The 19,870-nt window shown below is 41.1% G+C and overlaps 1 long non-coding RNA gene across 1 annotated transcript in view; it reads left to right on the forward strand.

Moving 5' to 3' along the window:
* LOC306670203 overlaps positions 1 to 17,960 on the forward strand; it is a 505,412-nt gene extending 487,452 nt beyond the window's left edge. Inside the window, exon 3 of the long non-coding RNA XR_013766345.1 lies at positions 17,907 to 17,960. This is a non-coding gene — a long non-coding RNA (uncharacterized lncRNA). The remainder of the gene's footprint in view (positions 1 to 17,906) is intronic.
* Positions 17,961 to 19,870: the final 1,910 nt, after the last annotated feature.

Genomic DNA, 19,870 nt, shown 5'->3' on the forward strand with positions numbered 1-19,870 from the left:
ACCTTCTTATAATGGCATCATTCTAGTGGTGAGGGTGGGGTCCTGGTGACCTAAACACCTCCCATCCCAGCCCCCCTTCCAACACTGTTGCATTGAGGATGAAGGTTCCAACACCATCCATGTTAACTTGACTTTTTTTTTTTTTTGGGTGCTGGGGATTAACTTGACTTTTTAAAGAGCACTTTATAATTGTATCGTATACAAGATTTTAGGCATATTTAAGTAGCAGGCCAAGAAACTTCTACAGGAAGACTTGGATATCCTTCTCCTACAGAGAGCAATCTTCAGCTATTGTTCTCTTTTTATTGAAATAACAAATAAAACAAATTATCTGTGAGTACAAGCACTGACAAAGAAAGCAAGTCCTGAAATGACCAGTATCTAAAGAGCATCTCATAAAAAGACAGAGATTACAACATGGCAGACGAAGAGCATAGGAAATTATTTGATCTGAGACTGATTGATTCCTTTGGTTTTTAGATGTAAGTCCAGAAGGTCCAGTTCAAGCCCCAGCAGCCTGCTGAGTGAGTGCTGGTCCATATTTAATCCAGATATCCCTGCTGTGAGAAAAATATGTGACCCTGACCTTTAAGTGTGTCCAGTCTAAAGGATTGGGATGGAAGGAGGGCAGATGGAAGCAACGATTAAAGTGTCCTCAGAAAATAAGCACGGTGAGCAATTTCCTATTCTACTTCAGAACTCTGTGTTGAATGGATTCATATAACATAGTCATCTGCACACAGCATCATGAGAGGGCAAAACTTATAATTCAAAACTATGAAAGTTAACTTCATATAATTCAGAAAACATGTTTTACAAATAAGAGTGAAAAACGCATCATTCACATATAATTCACTCAATTCTGAACATAAAATTGTAGTTGAAAAGAAAAATGGAATCGAATCTACAAAAAAATTAGATTATTAGTGTTAAATCTTTTTATTCTAAATAGTCTAGTTCCATTTGTATTTATTTACTTAAGAATAGAGAAACCATGGCAAGCAAAAGAAAATTTGTAGCATTATATTGATCTTTATAGAGAAATGTAAAATTCATCACAGCATTATCAGTATAATTAAAGTATAATTTAAAAATATACATAATGACTATAAATCACTTGTAAGTTTTTTTCCTTGACTTCTGTTACTAGATTAGAAAACAACTGCTTTACCTCAGATGCCCCAGCCCCTCGCCTCTCAGATTTTTACCCTCAGTGATATAAAGTTTTGTGTCTGCGAAATACTTAGAGATAAGCACTGGCAATGACTTACCTTGTCCCCAAAAGTAGTTTGAAAATTTTGTTGAAAATGAAAAAATAGGGCCGAGGGTGCAGCACGTGGTAGAACAGATGTTTAGCACACGTGAGCGCCCCCCCTTACACATTAAAACGTTCAGTTCTTGTTCTTCTATCCAAGGGGGAGATATGTAAACATTCTGAGTGAAAAGATAAAAGATATTCAGTGTTTTTAGTAACTTTTCAATAATTTTTAAAAGTTAAGGTCAAATTAGACTTTTGGATGACAGTGCATTTTATTTTTTATCGTTATTTATTGATGAATTTGTTTGTTGTGGTACTGAGGATTGAACCCCGGCCTCTCTCGTGTTAAGCAAGCCATCTATCAATAAGCTACATCCCCAGCCCTGCATTTTAGATACAAAATGTATTAGTTTATTGCCATAAACTAATTGCATATTTTTCCATGACCAAAATTAATGAGATCTGGACTTAGGTTTTCTACTAGCCAGTAGTCACCTATGGCACCTTCAGTGGTTTATCCAGGTGGAGATGTTCTAGGTGAGTAAAATACTGCAGATTTCAAAGATCTAGTTAAAAAAAAAAAGTAAAATAGCTCATCAATCATTTTTAAACGTATGACACATTGACAACAATATTTTAGATAACTGATTAAAACAAAATATTTTAATAAAAATCATTTCACCTCTTTCCTTTTTCCTTTCTAAAATGTGATTTCTAATCCACTGGAAGCTGCCCACGTGGTTGCTGCTACACCACACCTAAAATGCTGCTTCTCTAAAGGAGCAGGAGGGAGAGCCTGGCCCTTTCCAGATATCCTGGGGTGAAAGACAACGTGTTCCTTTCTTCCCAAAGAGGGAAATTTGAAATCTAAAAGTTAAGACATTCTCCTTTCCATGGAATCCTGAGGTATTTGTTTTGAATTATGTGACCCTAAAATCTCTCCAATTTATGAAGTTTTCCTTCACAGATTTAGTCAGACTTCTAATAATTGATCCAAAAATTTGAAAAGTAATTTTCTAATGTGGAAAAAGCCAGCAAACTATGATCTTTTTTTTTTTTTTTATAGAATTTACTAACTTTCATACTTTAAATAAAGTCCAAATGGAAAGAAGTGGCAGTTAAAAACCAAAACTCTTGGTTTCGTCATAGTATAGCCTTTGTCCATTCATTTTAGAAAATAAACACACAGGAAGGATCTTTTCAGTTGCTGGTTTCCTTTGTTTACCCTTAGGGTTTACACCCTGTCCTCTCCAGTCTGCTTCTTCAGAGCAACGTTCACAAATTCTCCAACCTAATGCTTCACACCTAATCTCAGTTGCTTTTGAGCAAGAGAAATCACATAAGTATCCACTTCCTTCCTAACTTGGGCAAGTTCACTTTTTCAAATTGAAAATCGGTTTGATTGGGGCTGGGTAGAATGCCTAGCATGTGTGAGGCACTGGGTTCGATTCTCCGCACCACATATAAATAAAATAAAGGCCCATCAACAACTAAAAAAAAAACGTATATTTTTTTAAAAGAAAATGGGTTTGATTATGAATCCCCGTCAATCACCAGTCCGCTGTTCCTCTGTCCTTCCCTTGTTTTCTCCCTTTCTTCCCAGGAGTCCTCCTCCTCCCCGTCCCCTTTCTCCCTTCTCTGGTCAGCTTGGTGGCCCAAGCTCTCTGACTTAGTGCCCTCTTCTGTTCAAAACTTAAAGTGCACATCCAGGCTGGGCGTTCCCAAGCAGCCTGAAAAACTGTTGAAAGCATACCTAAGGAGAATTCCAAAGGTCTCCGTCTGCATTACCCAGACAGTGTCTGAATATTGGATTTGTCTTGTTTTCCTTTTCCAGTGCTATGCCCAATGCCTTTTAATTCCCAATATTTCTGATTTAGAGAATATCAGCACTTTTTTATAGGTCAACGGAAACAAGTTTGCTTGCTTTCTCATTAGCCAAAGTGTATTACCTATCTTTACACTGATGTTGAAAGTTTTAGAGCTGTTCTGACGAAAGAGAATGCTTACTTAAATCTGTACCGTGTGGGCTGGGGAGAGTGCCTGCCTTGCAAGCACAAGGCCCTGGGTTCAATCCCTAGCACCGCAAAAAAAAAAAATCTGTCCCTTGCCCTTGATGACCGTCCCATAGCCTTCTCTCTTTACCTGCTGGGAACGGAAGACCACATGTTGCTGAAAGCCCAGTTCTTGTCCCCGGGGCCCTACCAATAATGAGGACACCGTTTTGAGAAAAAGGAAAAGGTGTATTGCTTTGCTAGCGAAGGAGAAACACAGGGGACTCCTGTCCCAAAGGCTGTGATTCTGACCATTATCAGGAACAGGGGGCTTTTAGAGAGGTGATTCAAAGGCTCCATTCTGTGTGTTCCCTGCTGGAGTTGTCAATTTGGGAGATGGTCATTTCTGAGACCTTTTGGTGCCATCCCCAAAGTCTGGATGACTTCATTCCTGTAGTGGGTGTGTGCTCAGGACAGATGACTCTGCCTCCATGGGGAAGAAAGGTCATCCTGTTTCCCCTCAGATTAGGGAGGTGGGGGGATTAGGAAGGAGCAGGGAGAGAGGAAGAGAAGGAAACATGTCCATTTTAAAAATCAGTTGCGGTGGCAGAGCAGCAAGGGCTACATTCAGAGCATAAAGTGGCCTACTGCTACATACATACTCCACTCTCTTCCGATCGTGACTTGGTAGGAGGGGGGACATGACATCTCAGAAGCATCTGGGGCAGAGCACTCAAATGAGAATGGAAGTGCACTCAAGGCCACGTGGAGAATGGCTGCTCTGCATGGCCCCTTGCCTTCGCTTCTGTCCACCGGGACCCAGACTCCCAGAGCTGATGCTCTGCACTAAGATGCTCGGGCCTATTAGCCATCACTTAACAGGCTTGAATTTATAGATGGTCCTTGACTCTGGACCACTGTCAAATCATGCCGCCACCAATTGTGAGAAATAGAAAGTTCAGTGATCAGAATGTACTATTTAGCCATGGTTGGGATGTAAGATCCAACTGTAGGCATTTTAATTATAGTCCTTCCCTTTGCCTGCCCCAATTTTAAAATTAGCTAAGCCTGTAGATGGTAACCCCCAGATCCTCCAGTCAGGGCTAGGGGAGCGCTGCCTAAGGATAGAATCACCTGCCGCCCAGGTGTCTGCTGGCCAGGTTTCCTAGCATGTCCTTCTGGAGAAGTAAAGTTTGCTTGCCCACCCACTTCTGGGCACGTGTTGGATTTCGTATAGCACCTCAGTATTTCTAACACAATGGAACCAGGCCTCACGATTAGATCTCATGATCTAAAAAGCAATAATTCCCCATAGATTTGATTCTCATGGTTAAGAGGTAAGTGTGCTTCCTCATGAAATTCTGACTTTTACCAAAATATAAACTTTAAGGTTTCTAAAATGAATGTTAACCGGTCTGTACTGTAATTCATTACTTTCACAGTGGTGGAGTTCACTCTTGGGAGTTAGGGGATCTGTTTCAATTACCAGATTTGCTGCTAACTGGATGTGTGACTTGTAGCAAGTCACATGTATAAGCCTTCATGTTGACATCCGTGAAATGAAAAGAACAACACTTGCCCTATCTTCCTGAAGGTTGTTGTAATGATCGCAGGACAAAACATGAGAACGTGCTTTTTAACCTGTCAGCCAAGGGTGTAACTAACCAAGTATAAAATTAAACAGGCTGTTTTTGATTTGCAAATGAAACCATTTGGGAGCCTAAAGAGAAGATTTGCCTAGTCAAAGGCTGTTTGTTAGAAATGTTTAGCAGTCATGTGACCAATACAACAATCCTGGAGGGCTTGAGAGCCCTTGGAAACCACGTAATTGAGATGTAACCGCCATGATTGAGATGTATGTGGAGAAAAGTTTTAGTGCAGTGAATCAAATCGTCCCTGAGTGAATGGCGTGTAAGCTTTTTAAAAATAATTATTAAATTTTTAAATCATGACAAAATACACATAATATAAAATTTGCCATCTTAACAATTTTTTTTGTACTGGGGATTGAACCCAGGGGTGCCACATCCCAGCCCTTTTAAAAATATTTTATTAGAGACAGGGTCTTGCTGAGTTGCTAAGTGACTTCCTAAATGGCTGAGACTGGCTTTGAACTCAGATCCTCCTACCTCAGACTCCAAAGCCTCTGGGATTACAGGCATGCACCACCAGGCCTAGCCCATCTTAACAATTTTTAAGCATTACATAATTTCAATAGTGTTAACAGATTCACATTGTTGTGAAATGAATTTTCAAAACTTTTTGAACTTGCAAAACAAAAACTCCATACCCATTAAGTAACAACTCCCTATTTATTTCTCCCCTGACAACAACATTGTATTTTCTGCTTCTAAGAATTTGACTGCTCTAGTAGCTCATAATGAGTGAATTATGCAGTACTTCTCATGACTGGTTTATTTGGCTTTACATAATGTCCTCAAAAGTCATCCATGTTGCAACATGTGACAGTATTTCCTTCCTTTTTAAGGCTGAATAATATTCCACTACATGCATATCCCATGCTTTGTTTACTCATTCATCTATCAATGCACATTTAGTAAGACTTTCGTTTTAACTGTATTATATTCCGAATTAGCTTAAGAGCAAAGGAACACACACACATACACACACACATATGACCTTCAGGGATGGGGTGTGATACAAGGAGATACAGAAACTTGGGATTTGCAGAAAGGCAAGTAGCTCTGGACAGAGGCTCCTCCAGCTGCCTCATGCTTGATGAGATTGTAAAGAATCTACCTCAGGAAATGGTAGCTTTATTCATGACTGCAACTTAGCTAAAATGACTCATCTTCTTATCAGTACATCTAGAATTTCTGTTTCCCAAAAGAGAGATTTTATTGGATGTGGTTGACCTGTCAATCTAATGTGTCACCCTTGGACAGAGCGCTGCAGGCCAGCAGCGCCCTCGTGCCTTCTGCTCTTGCTGCAGCTAGTGTCCCAGTCCTCAGCCAGGGCGCTGTGACAAGGGGAGCAGGCTGCTTCACTGAAAGTGCTGGCCAGAAGCTGGAGGAGCTGACAGGAAGCAGGGATGGTGTTTCTGCTTGAGGAGAGAGCTGCAAAGGTACATCTTGTGAATAAGCCTTGTAATATACACACAAGGGCACACACACACACACACACACACTCACGTGCATATATATATATATACACACATCTCCAAATTTGAAAATTCGAATTATGTATCTCTTCCATTTGTCCCCTTAGCATCTTCCTTTTGTTTATTTATTTGGTTATGCTAGGGATGGAACCCATGGCCTTATGTATGCTAGGGAAGCACTTTACCACTGAGTTACCCCTAGCCCTATCCACCTATTCACCCATTCATTTGTACTTTCTTGCAACAAAAATACATCAAATCTGTGGCGGGCGAGACCCGGGGCCCAGGGTTACGCCACATGCACCCAAGATGGCGACTGGCAGAGAGCCAAAGGGCGTCCTGAATACGCCTTGAGAAAAACAGGAAGGTTTACCATTGGCTGTATGATAATTGGTTCAGCTGCCTAGCGTGTGGACAGATATATCTTACATGTGTGATTGAGCTCGTGATCGCTTGACCTTTAACAGGATTGGATGGACATATCTGGTTACAATTGCTTATGCATGAGACTGCTTATATATTGAGGGTGTTTTCCGAATAAAGCAAAGCTGCTTCATGAACTTCAGAAGAGTACCTGTCGTTTGTCCCGCTGGTCAGCGGCAAACGGCAAAATCCTCCGGTGTCCAGGTTCTTCATGTCTCTCCATGCTCTGGACCTATGCAGGCTGCTTTACCACACTAAGACTTAGATATTTTCTCCTTCAATCCTTTAGAACTCTGCTATCTTAATTAATTAATGTCTTAATGTGACAAAATGCTACTGTGATAACTGGAATTAATATAGTATGTTTTTCAGGTTAATTATTTTCTTCTAAATAGGACCTTTTTTTTTTCCTTTCTTTCTAAACAGGGCCTTTTTGAGGACAATGCTTTCACCCAAAGGATTGACTACTAAACTTGTGGGGTCTCCTGTCAAATGAAAATGCAGGCCTGGGTACACGCCAGTAATCCCAGCAATTCAGGAGGCTGAGGCAGGAGGATCCCAAGTTCAAAGCCAACCTGGGCAACTTAGAAAGATCCTGTCTCAAAATAAGATAAAAAGGGCTGGGGGCTGGGGATATAGCTCAGTCAGTAGAGTGCCTATCTTGCATGCACAAGGCCCTGGGTTCAATCCCAGCACCACAAAAAAAAAAAAAAAAAAAAAAAAAAGAAAAGAAAAGAAAGGGTTGAAGATGTAGTTCAGTGGTAGAGGGCTTGCCCTAGCATATTTGAGGCCTTGGGTTCAATTCCTCTTACAACAGGAACTTTTGTATAATAATTTAAGGATTATTAAGAATTTTAAGGGGTTGGGGAGATAACTCAGTTGGTAGAGTGCTTGCCTTGCAAGCATAAGGCCCTGGGTTCAATCCCCAGCACCGCCAGAAAAAAAAAAAAGAATTTTAAGACAGGGCTGGGGCTGGGGCTCAGTGGTAGAGCGCTTGCTTCACACATGCGAGGCACTGGGTTCGATCCTCAGCACCACATAAAAATAAGTAAATAAAGATACTGGGGCCACCTGCAACTAAAAACTATTTAGAAAAAGAAAAAAAGAATTTTAAGACAACAGCAGCAGAGCATTAAAGCAAGCCCAGAGCCCTTCAAAGCACGGAGACCTGTGCAGCCACACAGGCTGAACACCACCAGGCTGGTTCCACAAGAGTGATGTCAAGGTAGAATTTGAAGCAATACAGCCAGTCAAGGGAAAAGACTGTTTGGACAGGCAGTTCTCTTGCCATCTTTTAAATTAATTCAAGCTCAGCAAGCCTCTATTTAAACCACTTTTATGATTCTGTGCTAGCCAGAGTAAAGAAATAGTTTTGTGAAGATAGCTAGGATGGAGAAAGAAAGAAGCTAACGATAAAACTCAGAGAGGTTAAATAACTTGCCTAAGGTCACATATTCGTTAAGTATTTGAGCCAAGACTACAAAACTCCTGTTCATTTCCCTCTACCTCTGGTTTCCAACATACAGTGTCCATGGGCCCGGAAAGACAGGGACGATAGCATGTCTGTGCAGATGCTCCTTTACTTACCATAAGGTTGCATCCTGATAAACCCACCACTCTGAAGTATCATATGCCAAAAGTGAATTTAATACACTATGGTTGAGATATGTGATATCCCCCAAAAGCTCACTTGTGAGACAATGCAGGAACATTTAGAGGTGAAATGATTAGATTACAAGAGGTATAAGCTAATGGGTGGATTAATCCACTGATATGGATTAACTGCCTGTTAAGTATAGGCAGGTAGGGTGTGGCTGGAGGAGGACAGTGACTGGGGGGAGACTTTGGGGTTTATACTTTGTCCCTGGCTAGCAGAGTTCTGTTTCCTGTTACCATGTTCTGAGCTCCTTCCCTCAGCCTTCCACCATGCCTCATCTTGGGCTTAGAGCTACAGAGGGCTGATCATGGACTGAACGTCTGAAACCGTGAAACAAAATAAACTTCTCTAATTGTTCTTGTCGGGTCCTTTGGTCATAGTGATGAAAAAACTGACTAAAACATACACCTTACCTAGTAAACATCATAGCGTAGCAGCACTGCACACTGTACAATATTGGTTGTTTTCCCACGGGCTCACTGGGAGCTGTAGGTTGCTCCTCTGCCCCAGCACAGGGAGAAAGCATGGTACTGCCTATCACCAGCTTGAAAAAATATTAAATTCAGAATTCGATGTATCTTTTCTCCTGAATGCACATCACTTTTGCACTATTATGAAGATGAAAAATCATTAAGTCACATCAGTATATAAGTTGGTTTATTTGGGTTTGTTCAGATTGACCTTTGAACCCTTTGCTTTAAATACAGAGGTCCTGCTGGGTGCGGTGGCCCATGCCTGTAATCCCAGGCTGAGGCAGGAGGATCATGAGTTCAAACCTAGCCTCAGCAACTTAGTGAGGCTGAGGCCCTAAGCAACTCAGGAGACCCTGTCTCAAAATAAAATACAAAAAAGGGCTGGTATTGTGGCTCAGTGGTTAAGCACCCCTGGGCTCAAACCTGGGTACCAAAATCAATCAATGTAGAGGTCCTTCTCCTGAAAAGGTAAAAAAAAAGTATTGAAATGTGTTATTTGAAAATATAACATGCTGTTAAAAAATAAATTTATCTTAGAAGTGATGGCTGTACAACATTGTGAATGTACTTAATGAACTGCTCACCTTAAAGAAAGCTAAAATGGTAGATATGTACATTTTGAAACTAAAAAAACAAAATGAAATAATGTATCCTAGATTTCCAAACTTTTCAGATACCCAGTTCACATTTGGACATTGAAAGACATCCAATTTTATAATTGAGTGAAGAATCATATCATTCCCCACCGTGGGTCGAATGTATCATTAATATTTAAGCATACTAAAATGGAGAGTAGAGAGAAGCCTCAGTCTCTTTTGAGTTCACATACTCTTGCATTATTTAAATTTTTTTGCAAGGAATATATATATATATATATATATATATAATCATTTTTTAAAAGGCTTCTATTTTGAAAGTGGAAAAATATAAATATTTCAGAAATGGGAGTCACATTTAGGTGCTAGAGAGAGACTAAGGCTGTAGGTCTCAGCTGCCTGATTGACCACTCTTGACCACTCTGAGATCTGGTTCATTCTTGTGAACACAAACCAATTCTCTGGGATCAGCAGCATGCTCTTAACCTAAAATTTGGTTTCTAGTGAGGTTCTCTTCTAGGCTAGAAAACATCTGCCTCTTGTGCCCTCACCTGGCCTTTTTCCTGTGTGCACAGGGAGAGGGAGAGATTGAGTACCCAGCCAAGTGTGGACTACCTGCCCGGTCACTCAAAGTCTTAATCAGAAGGATCGCCAAGTTCAAGGCCCGGCTGGACAACTTAGTGAGACCCTGTCTCAAAATAAAGCCGGAAGGGATGTAGCTCAGTGGCAGAGCACTTACATGGCATGTGCAAGGCCCTAGGTTCAATCCCTAGTACTGGCGCGGGGCGAGAGGACTCTCCAAATGTAATGGAGTCACACTGAAACGGGAGTTTGGAGAGGAAACCCCATGCTCTGCTTCTGCTGGCCGGCGGGTCTGCACACCGCAGGCTTCTGCAACCAGAAGTGGGGCAGCTTTTCGTGGCGGCCTTGCCCTCCAGTGTGGCAGCAGACCCCAGCAGCTCACCATCAAGGTCTTCGGCTCTCGTGAATTCTAAGAATGAGCTCCACAGACCAGGACGGGCGGGTGTCACAGAATTTATTGAAGAGCAGGAACAGAACCCTTGCAGAGCAAGAGGGCACAGCATAATGGGTTTTCTCCCTCCACGCGAGCTAGTCCAGGGGGTGATAGAGCACTGGGTTCACCGCTATTGGTCCAAGTGTGTGCTAATCAGGGCTTGGAAACCGTGCTAGCTATTGGTCAATTCTTGAGTACGAACTTTCACTCCATCTGCCAGCGCCGCGCATTAGTTCTGCAGGGGCATCCGCACTGGGTGCAGACCTCGCTGCCCCAGGGGAGTGGACCACCGGCTTGCCCTGGCTGGGCCCTGGCCTTCCCTGCCTGTACCGCAGGCTTCACGTGGCCGTGGCCATGGACCAGCGCTTGCTGCCTGTGCTTTAGCCCACCTGGCCACCATTCTGCTGCTTCTAGGAGGGCAAGGACCAGTAGGCTGGCTGCACAGCTCACAGCTGGAGAGCCAGGTTAACATTGAGAGGGCTTCCGTATGTGAGTGGGGTAGGGACAGTTCACTCCATTGAAACACCTTCTGTCAAATTGCCTTTCAGAAAAATTGTATGAATTTATACTCGCACTTGCAGTGTTTGAGAACACCAATCCTGCACCCTCATTAAGATTTTAACCTGCCAGGTGAGGTGGCGCTCGCCTGTAATCCCAGCCGCTGGGGAGGCTGAGACAGGAGGATCTCAAGTTCAAAGCCGACCTCAGCAATTCAGCAAGGTCCTGCTCAAAATAAAACATAAAAAGGGCTGGGGATGTGACTTGGTGGTAAATGCTCCTGGATTCAGTCCCTGGTACCACACACACATACACACACACACACACACACACACACACACACACACACACAAAACAGCTTTAACAGTTTTAATGTTTTGATTGTATAGAAAATGATGCATGTTCATTTTAACACATTCAAATACAGAAAAGCATAAAGTACAAAGTAAAAGTCATTACAATCATCACCCAGGGACAACCATTATCCTAATCACAGATATATGAAAATGACTTTATTTAAATAAGTTCATACTTACATTCTGGGACCAATTTACTCAACCACACATGAACTCTTTCCAAGCCAGTAAATATGGAACAACATTACCATTATAGTTGATTGTAGTTACCATTATAGTTATAGTATAACTCTGAATACACGTATTATACTTAGTTCTCAATTATGTTGTTTCCAATGTGAAGTTACTAATACAGATGGTCCCCAACTTATGGTACTTTGACTTAAAAGTTTTTGACTTTGATAGTATGAAAGGAATATGCATTCAGTAGAAACTGTATTTTAAATCTTGAATTTTTACATTTTCCCATGTATGTTAGCTTTCCAGTACTATAACATAATTCCTGAGATAATCAACTTACTAAGAAAAATGTTTTATTTGGGGTCACAGTTTTGGAGGTTTCAGTACATGTTGCTTTGGGTCTGTGAAGATATAGCACATCATGTCAGGAAGCACATGGTGGACCAAACCCACTTACTTCAAGGTGGGAAGGAAGAAGAGGAAGAGGAAGCGGTAAAATTTCATTGCTCCCTTCAAGGACAATGGCCCTAATGACTGGAATATGCCCACTAGGTCCCACCTCTTAAAGTTTCCACCAATTCCCAATAGCACCTTGCTGGGGACAGTCTTGAACACATGGGCCTTTGAAGGACATTCCAGATCCTAGCTACAGCACTGGGCTAGTGATATGTGGTAAGATACTAGCTCACCATGCTGCCAACCACAACCATTAGCAGCTCCCAGGCAGTCATGAGATCAAAAAGATAAGCCAGTTCTGTAATCCCAGAGACACAAGAGACTGACACCCGAGAATCTCAAGTTAGAGGCCAGCCTCAGCTACTTAGCAAGAACCTGTCTCAAAATAAAAGATAAAAAAGGTCGAGGATGTGGCTCAGTGGAAGAGAGCCCCAGGGTTCAGTCCCTAGTACCAAACCAAACAAAACCAAAACCAACCAAACTAAAACCCCCAAAAGGTAAGCAACTGGTCCTCTGCAGCGTGCTATGTTGCTGAACCGTGATGTTTGGTAGGTTAGAGGTATCGCATACGTTTTTGAACTTGTGATGTTTTCAGTTTACAGTGGGTGTATCAGGATATGATGCTTACCAAAAGTCAAGGAGCATCCGTATACAGCAATGTTGAGAGAAATGTTCTTGTGCATATATCTTTCAGAAATATTTAAATGGGCATGTCTAAAGTCTTCAGGATTAATAACACATTAAAATTATGAAGTCACATAAAAAGAAATTGAAGATATAGATTCTCTATTGATATCTGTAGAAAGTAAATGGGTATTGCTAGCCTCCTGCAGGATGTGAGGGCCTGGAAATTCTTTAACTCTGATTGGCCCTTCATCCTCCCTCTGCCTTATGTAATCTTATGTTCAGAATTTGGAATCCTATCTTGATGTTTTTTACTTTGATTTTTTTTTTTTAAACTGGGTATTGAACCCAGAGGCACTCTACCACTGAGTTATAACCCCAACTTTTTTCATTTATTTTGAGATGGAGTCTTGCTAAATTGCCCAGGCTATTCTGTAACTTGTGATCTTCCTGCTTCAGCCTACCCAGAAGCTGGAATTACAGATGTGGTATTGCATCTGGCCTTTACTTTGATTTTTCGGGGGGTACTTGGGATTGAACTCAGGGGTGCTTTGTCACTGAGTTGCAGCTGCAGTCTTATTTATATTTTATTTTATTTTATTTTATTTTGAGACAGCATCTCTCCAAGTTGTTGAGCATCTCACTAAATTGCTGAGGCTGGCCTCTAACTTGAGATCCTCCTACCTCGGCCTCCCAAGTCATTGGGATTGCAAGCATGTGCCACTGTATCCAGCTACTTAGATTTTTTTAACTTGAAATTTTTCTTTGGGGAGAGGAGGGTAACATGTATTGAACCCAGAGGAATATTATCACTGAGCCACATCTCTAGCCTTCTTTATTTTTTAATTTAATTAATTTATTTATTTTTGGGGTACTGGGACTTGAACTGAGGGACACTCAACCACTGAGCCACATCCCCAGCCCTATTTTTATTTTACTTAGAGACAAGGTCTCACTGAATTGCTTAGTGCCTCACTTTTGCTGAGGCTGGCTTTGAACCCTTGATCCTCCTGCCTCAGCCTTCCAAGCCACTGGGATTACAGGTGTGTGTCACCATCCCCGGCTCAGCCTTTTTTATTTTTAATTTTAATACAAGGTCTCACAAAGTTGCTTAGGGCCTTGCTAAATTACTGAGGCTGACTTGGAACTTGCAGTCCTCCTGAGTTGCTGGTATTATAAGCATGCACCACTGTGCCTGGCTTAACTTGAAAATTGTCAAGCCCACAGAGAAGTGAAAGAATATCTCAAAGAACACCTGCATACACCTTACCTAATTTTATCAATTATTAATATTCTTGCTCTTTTTCTCTATCTCCTTCTTAGAGATATTTCTTTTAGGGAAGTTTAGCTTTCCATTTAAAAGAACATGTACTATATTCTGCACAAAATTTCTAGATATTATTTGAGTTTTTCAGGATATTCATTTGGCTAGTCTGCCAGAAATGAAAACCCGGTTTTATTAATTTATATTCTGATTTTTTTTTTTTTCACAGAATATTGTGTAATTTTCTTTTAAGGCTCCTTACTGTGGACTAGATTGTGTACTCCCAAAAACTGTATGTTGAGTCCCTAACTCTTGTGTGACTGTATCTGGAGCTAGGGTCTTTAGGAGAAAACCGTGAACCAAATAAGCATCTATTCTTTATAAGTTACCCAGTCTCTGATGTTTTGTTATAACAGCAGAAAATGAACTAAGCCCAATCCACACCGACTGAGACAGTGATTAATTGTGACATAATTCACTAATGATCTGCTAAATTTTCTCAGACTATTAGGCCACGAGACTGCCCTGTGTGTTATTTTGGCACAGCTGTAGGAGATACAGAGTTCAGTAAGAGAAGAGTACCAAAGACTCTTTAAACAGAAGGAAAGGTGGAGAAAGGACCCAGAGTAGGTGTGTGGAATATCTGACCAATTGGTTTCTCACTCATGATATTATTTAATACGACAAATCCTAGATTTGGATAAATGTACTTTTGTGCTGCATCATAAGAACCATAGGGCCAGAATTCATACCTGTATGTAGGAGAGAATTTTTTTTTTTTTTTTTTTTTTCTGAAAAAAACCTATGTTCCCACTGTCATTGAACTTAGGAAAAAGTAAGTTCTAGGACAAGAACTGAGGTTGTGGACAGGGGAACTGTGAATCAGAGAGAAGGTCTCACTTCCCTGTAAGGCACTCTACAAGGACCCTGTGAGGTCTGGGTTCCGACATGGCTGCTAGAGATTACAGTGGTGACCAAGATTTTTCAGGGGACAGAGTGAGTTGCCCCCATTCAATCACAATAGTACCAGGGCCAGGCAGGGAGCTAACTGGTCCAGAGGGCCCGGGAGAAGATCTGTGATGAGCTATTATCACAAGTTATTTTGCATTTGCACTCTCCCTGAGCCTCGGGGGAGACATGCCTTAATTTGTGTTATGGGAATTAGCTAAAGGCGTGCCCCGCTCCTCCCACCTTGGACAAGTCTATGAAGGAAACACAACGTCCAGACACCATGACCATGAGCCTCATGCACCATGCATCTAGGATTTCAAGGGCCCTGTGAGTGACATCCTGAACAATGAGGAGAAAGATGAAAAAGAAAGGCAGCAAAGAACAAAGATTCCAGCTTCACTGCCATCGCTGCCATCGCTGCAGTCAGAGGATACAGATTAGCGTGTTAGCCAAGTGAGCCAGCTAACCTTGCCCCCTGGACCGAACGTCCCTCCACAGCACAGGAGTGCTGGACGATCACGTGACAAAGCAGACAGAATGCACACAGCCTGCGGGCAGGCAGCACTCAAAGGAAGGGAGGAAAATCCTGACCTGCTCAGCCCTTCTCCCAAGCCCTCCTCCTTGGATCTTTGGGGACACACCTTTAAAAGAGAGGAAGGTAGTTCTCAAAAAAGCACTGTTTTAAATGGAACAAACCTGCCCCCATCCAGTGCTCTCTGCTTCCTGGCTCAAGATGTGACCACTGCTTCTGGGCGCATTCCCACCTTTGCTATTCACCAGGAGGCCATATATCCAAGGGACAGCACTTGCCAGAGCCTACACCAGGCCATTTGGATTTTCAGCTTCACAGTTAGCTAAATAAACCTCTTAAGAAGTTAGCCTGTCTCAGGCATTTCCTTATAGCACGAAAAGCTCACTAACACATGGGAGGACCAAACATTTATTTTTATTGCTTTTGCTTTTGATCCAATTTGTGGTTCTGGGGTTATTTATGACTTGGTATTTTATTTTCAAAAGTTGCACATGGCAGGTAAGGTTTAATAAAAACCAATTCATTTTACTCTTACATTTGTATATGAGTGTGCTGCATTCATTATCTAAGGCTATTACAAAATCAATGGGATGATTACAAAATCATCGCATAGCTTAATATCTTAAAATATCAATAATAATGTATCATCTCTCACCATTTCTCATGATTACAAATCCAGGAGTGGCTTGGCTGAACCTTTCCAGTTTTTAATCTTTCATGAGGTTGTTCTCAGATGTAGATGTTGATCTATAGTCAGCCAGGATTTGACTGGGACTGGAGAATCCAGTTCCAAAATGGCTCACTCAAATATCTGGCAAGCATGTGTTGGCTGTTGGTGGAAGGCCTCAGTTCCTCGCTATGTTTTTTGTTTTTTTTTTTTTTAGTTGTAGATGGATACAATACCTTTATTTTATTTCATTCATTTTATGTGGTGCTGAGGATCAAACCCAGTGCCTCACACCTGCGTGTGAACAAGTGCTCTACCACTGAGCCATGATCCCAGCCCCCTCGCTATGTGAACGTCGCCTCCTGAGCTGCTGAATGTCCTCACTCCATGCCTGCCAGCTTCCGCCAGAGCAGGCTGTCCTGGATGGAGACAGAAGTTCAGTGCATTCTCTGACCTAGCTCTAGAGGTCCTACAGCATCTTTTCCACCACATTCTATTGGTCACACAGACCAGCCATGATGCTACACAACAGTATGAATGCCAGGATGCAAGGACAATCGCAGGACATCTTAGAGACTGGCACCTGCATAGTTTTATTTATTTATTTATTTATTTATTTATTTGGTGCTGAGGATTGAACCCAGGGCCTTGTGCCTGCGAGGCAAGCACTCTACCAACTGAGCTATATCGCCAGCCCCAGCTGCATAATTTTAGATATAAAGTGATATCTACGATATCAATTTTTTAGACAAGAAATAGATATTTGCTATAATTTGGATCTTGAGTGTCCCTCAAAGACTTATATGTTAAAGGATTGGTCCCCAGGGTGGGATGGGGACAAGTCATCAAGGATTGACTGGGGTTTTTAGAAGATGGCAGAGTCTTCAAGAATGGAGGCCTAGTGTGAGGTCTTTAGTCACTGCAGGCCTGCCTTTGAAGAGGATGATGGGACTCCAGTCCTTCCTGTTCTTCTTTTGCCTCCTGAATATGAGAGGAACAGTTTTTTTCCATCATATGCTTCCATCAAGATGTGCTGCCTCATCCAAAGGAATGGCTCCCAAACTGGGAACCCAAATAAAGTTTTTTTCTTTATAAGCTGACTATCTCAGGTATTTGTTATAGTAATAGTAAGCTCACTGACTCAATATTGAATGTTTAAAATGGGAATATTTACTTTTACAGAAACATTTAATAAGACATCACATGTTTTTTAGAAGAAAAATCTAAATTTCAGCTTTTAAAAGTATATTTTAAAATGTAAGGAGGCTGAGGCAGGCGGATCATAAGTTCAAAGCCAGCCTCAGCAACTTAGTCTGGTCCTAACAACTCAGTGAGACCCTGACTCTAAATAGAAAATAAAAAGAGCTTGGTTTGGCTCAGTGGTTAAGCAACCCTTGGTTCAATCCCCAGTACCAAAAAATACAAAGTGTTAAATGTAATACTTGTTAATTATAATTTGTAGTTTCTTTTTCAGCTTTAATAATTTTAAGTATTTTTACAAGAAAAATAACTGCTTTGGGAATAACTATTTTTCCCTAGCACTCCCTCTCCTTATTGTGAATTAGCATCCATATATCAGAGAAAACATTTGGCCTTTAGTTTTTGGATTTGGCTTATTTTGTTAGCATATAAATATTTTTTTTACATTTAATTTAAGTTTTTTATTAAAATATACTCAAATGTTTTATATTATGAATACAGTTGAATTTTTAAAAAATCTAGATTATGGCTATCATTTGAATTCGTTTGTGAAAATCTTGATCATGAGATTTTCTGTGGCTCACTGAAGTGAAAAAAATTCATAGAAATTTATGGGGGCTGGGGAGATAGCTCAGTTGGTAGAGTGCTTGCCTTGTAAGCACAAGGCCCTGGGTTCGATCCCCAGCACCCAAAAAAAAAAAAAAAAGAAAAAGAAATTTATGTATTACGATTGCCTTTACTATATCATGCATCAATAGAATGTAGACGTGCAATAATAATTAAAATCATTTTAAAAAATATTTTGCCAATGTTTCATCATATGAAAAATCTTGGCTTTATACATATTTCAGGTATGTTGTTTTGAAGTATATTTTTTCAGGGTAGAACAGACTTTATTAAACAACTTGATTTGTAAGTTATCCCTATCTATGCAGGCATGTGGTGTGTGGGCCTCCATTTGAGTTCTTGTGCTGCTTACTTGACTTAGCCTGGAAAAAGTAGTCTCAGGCTGAGGGGAGGATGGACAGAGCTTGTTTTGGTCAATTTACTGCGTATGAATGCTTGTGGAAGAACAGGGATAAGAGCAAGAATAGATATTGTGATGAAACAAAATCTGCTGCCTGAAAATTTGCCACTTGTGTATGTCTAAATCAAGGGGGTAAAAGTATCCTTACTTTCCACAGTATCCAAGGAGTTCTAATCTGGCAGGTGGGTCATGTCAGCAGAAGTCCTAGCAGGGAGAGGTTTATCAAAGTTGGGTGAGTGGCAGTGTTGGATAGTCCATCTGGCTTCCAACAGGACCACAGATTAGCTGTAAGGGATGAAGGCCAAGTTCAACTCCTTGGAAAAGTGACAAAACTTAAGTATACTGTGAGCATCGGGTCCAAAGAGTTAGTAGCAGGAAAGATTTCATTTTTTATTTTTTTTATTTTAAAATTTGTTCTAATTAGTTATACATGACGTAGAATGCACTTATGAATTTTGATAAATCATACAAAGATGGAGTATAATTTCTCATTTTTCTGATTTTATACATATGAGATCACATCAGTCATGCAGTCATATATGTACATGAGGTAATAATGTCTATTTCACTCTACTGTCCTTCCTGTCCCCATATCCCTTCCCCTCCCTTCACTCCCCTCTACCTGATCTAAAGTAACTATTTTTCCCTAGCACCCCCACCCCTTAGTGTGAATTAGCATCCACGTATCAGAGAAAACATTTGGGCTTTGTTGTTTTGGGTTTGGCTTATTTCGTTTAGCATGATATTCTCCAACTCCATTCATGAAATCTTGTGCGTCTAGGTGTCCTTCAACAGATGAACCAAAATAAGGTTTTTTTTCTTTTTCTTTTTTTTTTTTTTTTTTTTTTTTTTGTGGTGCTGGGGATCAAACCCAGGGCCTTGTGCTTGTAAGGCAAGCACTCTACCGACTGAGCTACCTCCCCAGCCCTAAGTTTTTTCTTTATAAGCTGACTATCTCAGGTATGTGTTATAGTAACAATAAGCTCACTGACTCAATATTGAATGTTCAAAATGTGAATATTACTTTTATAGAAACACTTAAGAATTTCACTCTTCTTTAAAGCTAAGTAATATTTCATTGTGTGTGTATATATATAGATGCATATGTGTATATATACACACATATACATACCAAATTTTCTTGGCCCATTCATCTATTGAAGGACAGCTACATGCACAAGATTTCTTTTTTTTTTTTTTTTTTTGGCGGTACTGGGGATCCAACCCAGCGCCTTGTGTTTGTAAGGCAAGCACTCTACCAACTGAGCTACCTCCCCAGGCTAAGACTTCATTTCTTGAAGAAGATCCTGCTGTCTCAAATATTGCAACGTAGTCTAAGCACACAGGTGGTGGGCATGCAAAGCAGGCGGCCAAGAAAGATGCCACTCAGAGAGTAGGTACTAGGGTTCCAGTGCTTACCCAGGAAGTGGGGCTGGGGTGGAAGCATAGGCTAACAACAGTGGAGTCAATCCCAGACCCACCTGTGGGTAAAAACGTGTTCTTCAGGTATTCCCCGTCTTGATCAGGACTGGTTCCAGAACTGGGGAGGCGGTGCTTACAGGGCTGCACCTGGAACAGTAA

This window comes from Sciurus vulgaris (genome assembly GCF_902686455.1).
Source record: "Sciurus vulgaris genome assembly, chromosome: 9".
In the NCBI taxonomy this organism is placed as follows: domain Eukaryota; kingdom Metazoa; phylum Chordata; class Mammalia; order Rodentia; family Sciuridae; genus Sciurus; species Sciurus vulgaris.